Genomic DNA, 3,906 nt, shown 5'->3' with positions numbered 1-3,906 from the left:
TTCCCATGGTTCCTCATTGGGGAACTCAGAGGAGATTGGTGCACGCCCATTGAGGTCTTCCTCAGTGGCGTCCACCTCCTCTCTTTCCTCTCCATATTCGGCCATGGTTATGGCTTTGCACTCTCCTTTTGGATTTTCTTCTGTATTACTTGGGAGAGTACTAGGAGGGAGTTCAGTAACTTTCTTACTCAGCTGACCCACTTGTCCTTCCAAATTCCTAATGGAGGACCTTGTTTCATTCATGAAACTTTGAGTGGTCTTTATTAGATCAGAGACCATTGTTGCTAAGTCAGAAGTACTCTGCTTAGAACTCTCTGTCTGTTGCTGAGAAGATGATGGAAAAGGCTTGTTATTGCCAAGCCTGTTTCTTCCACCATTATTATTGAAACCTTGTTGAGGTCTCTCTTGATTCTTCCATGAGAAATTTGGGTGATTTCTCCATGAAGAATTATAGGTGTTTCCATAGGGTTCTCCTAGGTAATTCACCTCTTCCATTGAAGGGTTCTCAGGAGCATAAGCTTCTTCCTCAGATGAAGCCTCTTTAGTACTGCCAGGTGCATTTTGCATTCCAGACAGACTTTGAGAAATTAAATTGACTTGTTGAGTCAATATCTTATTCTGAGCCAGTATGGCATTCAGAGTGTCAATCTCAAGAACTCCTTTCTTCTGATTAGTCCCATTATTCACAGGATTCCTTTCAGAAGTGTACATGAATTGGTTATTTGCAACCATTTCAATTAGCTCTTGAGCCTCTGCAGGCGTCTTCTTCAGATGAAGAGATCCTCCAGCAGAGCTATCCAAAGACATCTTGGATAGTTCAGAGAGACCATCATAGAAAATACCTATGATGCTCCATTCAGAAAGCATGTCTGAAGGACATTTTCTGATTAGTTGTTTGTATCTTTCCCAAGCTTCATAGATGGATTCTCCATCCTTCTGTCTGAAGGTTTGGACTTCCACTCTAAGCTTACTCCATCTTTGTGGTGGAAAGAACTTTGCCAAGAAGGCATTGACTAGCTTTTCCCAAGAGTTCAGGCTTTCTTTAGGTTGAGAGTCCAACCATATTCTAGCTCTGTCTCTTACAGCAAAAGGGAATAGCATCAGTCTATAGACCTCAGGGTCTACCCCATTAGTCTTGACTGTGTCACAGATTTGCAAGAATTCAGCTAAGAACTGATGAGGATCTTCCATTGGAAGTCCATGGAACTTGCAATTCTGTTGCATTAGAGAAACTAATTGAGGCTTAAGCTCAAAGTTGTTTGCTCCAATGGCAGGGATAGAGATGCTTCTCCCATAGAAGTCGGGAGTAGGTGCAGTAAAGTCACCCAGCACCTTCCTTGCATTGTTGGCATTGTTGTTGTTTTCGGCTGCCATGTCTTCTTTTTCTTTGAAGAATTCGGTCAGGTCCTCTAAAGAGAGTTGTGCTTTGGCTTCTCTTAGCTTTCTCTTCAAGGTCCTTTCGGGTTCAGGGTCAGCTTCAACAAGAATGCCTTTGTCTTTGTTCCTGCTCATAAGAAAGAGAAGAGAACAAGAAAATGTGGAATCCTCTATGTCACAGTATAGAGATTCCTTTAAGTGTCAGAGGAAAAGAAGAGTAGAAGACAGAAGTAGAAAATTCGAACTTATCAGAAAAAGATGGAGTTCGAATTTTGCCTTAAGGGATAGTGTTAGTCCATAAACAGAAGGATGTGAGAAGAAGGGAAGTAATTTTCGAAAATTAAGTAAAAGATTTTGAAAAATTTTTGAAAAACACTAATTGATTTTCGAAAATAAGAGTGGGAAAGAAATCAAGTGATTTTTGAAAAAGATTTTGAAATTAGAAGTTAAAAAGATTTGATTGAAAACTATTTTGAAAAAGATGTGATTAAGAAGATATGATTGGTTTTTAAAAAAATGTGATTGAGAAAATATGATTTGAAAACAATTTTAAAAGATATGATTTGAAAACAATTTGAAAAGATATGATTTTAAAAATTAATGACTTGCCTAACAAGAAAAGATATGATTCAGACATAAAACCTTCCTCAACAGAAAAGGCAAAAAATGTTCAATCAAATCATTAATTGTTAGTAAGTATCTTTGAAAAAGGAAAGAAATTGATTTTGAAAACATTTGATTGAAAAGATATGATTTGAAAAAGATTTGATGTTGAAAAACTTTGAAAACTTGAAAAAAATTGATTTTGAAAACAAAATCTTCCCCCTAGCACCATCCTGGCGTTAAACGCCCAGAATGGTATACATTCTGGCGTTTAACGCCCAAAATGCTACCTCTTTGGGCGTTAAACGCCCAACCAGGTGCCCTGGCTGGCGTTTAAACGCCTGTCTGCCTTCTTCACTGGGCATTTTTGAATGCTCAGCTTTTTCTGTATAATTCCTCTGCAGTATGTTCTGAATCTTCAATTCTTTGTATCATTGACTTGAAAAGACACAAATTAAAAATATTTTTGGATTTTTAATAATTAAAATGCAACAAGAATCAAATAACAATGCATGCAAGACACCAAACTTAGCAGTTTGTATACTATTGACACTAACTACATGAGAATGCATATGAGAAACACAAAACACTCAAGTCAATAGAATTCAAAGATCAAAACAAGAAAATCATCAAGAACAACTTGAAGATCAATGAGGACACATGCATGAATGCAATAAGAACAGAAACATGCAATTGATACTAAACTTAAGATGAGACTCTAGACTCAAACAAGACATATTTTTGGATTTTATGATTTTGTAAATTTTTTTTTGTGCTTTTTCGAAGATTAAGTGAAAAGGAAAATAAAGGTATCAAAATTCTTAATGAGAATTCCAGGAATCATGCAATGTTAGTCTAAAGCTTTAGTCTAAAGGAATTAGACATGGCCGGCTAAGCTTCAGCAGGACATTGCATTCAAGAGCTAAATTGATGAGAATCAATCAGCTTTGGTGATGATAAGAACATCACTTTGAAACACTAGAATTCATTCTTAAGAACTCTGAAGAAAAATACCTAATCTAAGCAACAAGATGAACCGTCAGTTGTCCATACACAAGAACAATCCCCGGCAACGGCGCCAAAAACTTGGTGCACGAAATTGTGATCACTACAACTTCGCACAACTAACCAGCAAGTGCACTGGGTCGTCCAAGTAATACCTTACGCGAGTAAGGGTCGATCCCACGGAGATTGGTGGTATGAAGCAAGCTATGGTCATCTTGTAAATCTCAGTCAGGCAGACTCAAATGTATAATGGTGATGAACGAAAATAACATAAAGATAAAGATAGAGATACTTATGTAATTCATTGGTAGGAACTTCAGATAAGCGCATGAAGATGCCTTCCCTTCCGTCTCTCTGCTTTCCTACTGTCTTCATCCAATCCTTCTTACTCCTTTCCATGGCAAGCTCGTGTAGGGTTTCACCGTTGTCAATGGCTACCTCCCATCCTCTCAGTGAAAGCGATTGCATATGCTCTGGTCACAGCATAGCGGAATTCATCTGTCGGTTCTCAATCAGGCGCGGAATAGAATCCAGTGATTCTTTTGCGTCTGTCACTAACGCCCCGCCCTCAGGGTTTGAAGCACGTCACAGTCATTCAGTCATTGAATCCTACTCAGAATACCACAGACAAGGTTTAGACCTTCCGGATTCTCTTGAATGCCGCCATCAGGTCCTGCCTATACCACGAAGATTCCGATTAAAGAATCCAAGAGATATTCACTAAGCCTCAGATGCTTGTAGAACAAGAGTGGTTGTCAGTCACTTTGTTCATGGGTGAGAATGATGATGGGCGTCAATCATCACATTCATCAAGTTGAAGAACAAGTGATATCTTGGACAAAGAACAAGCGGAATTGAATGGAAGAACAATAGTAATTGCATTAATACTCGAGGTACAGCAGAGCTCCACACCTTAATCTA

The 3,906-nt window shown here is 38.5% G+C and overlaps 1 non-coding gene across 1 annotated transcript; it reads left to right on the top strand.

The window, feature by feature from the left end:
• The first annotated feature begins 861 nt into the window (after positions 1–861).
• LOC130947130 (small nucleolar RNA R71) lies at positions 862–969 on the top strand. Its single transcript, XR_009072540.1, has one exon. It is a non-coding gene; the product is annotated as a small nucleolar RNA R71 (small nucleolar RNA).
• The last annotated feature ends 2,937 nt before the right edge of the window (positions 970–3,906 follow it).

Source organism: Arachis stenosperma, chromosome 8, assembly GCF_014773155.1.
Source record: "Arachis stenosperma cultivar V10309 chromosome 8, arast.V10309.gnm1.PFL2, whole genome shotgun sequence".
Classification (NCBI taxonomy): Eukaryota; Viridiplantae; Streptophyta; class Magnoliopsida; order Fabales; family Fabaceae; genus Arachis; species Arachis stenosperma.
This window is presented reverse-complemented; position numbering and strand designations above follow the sequence as displayed.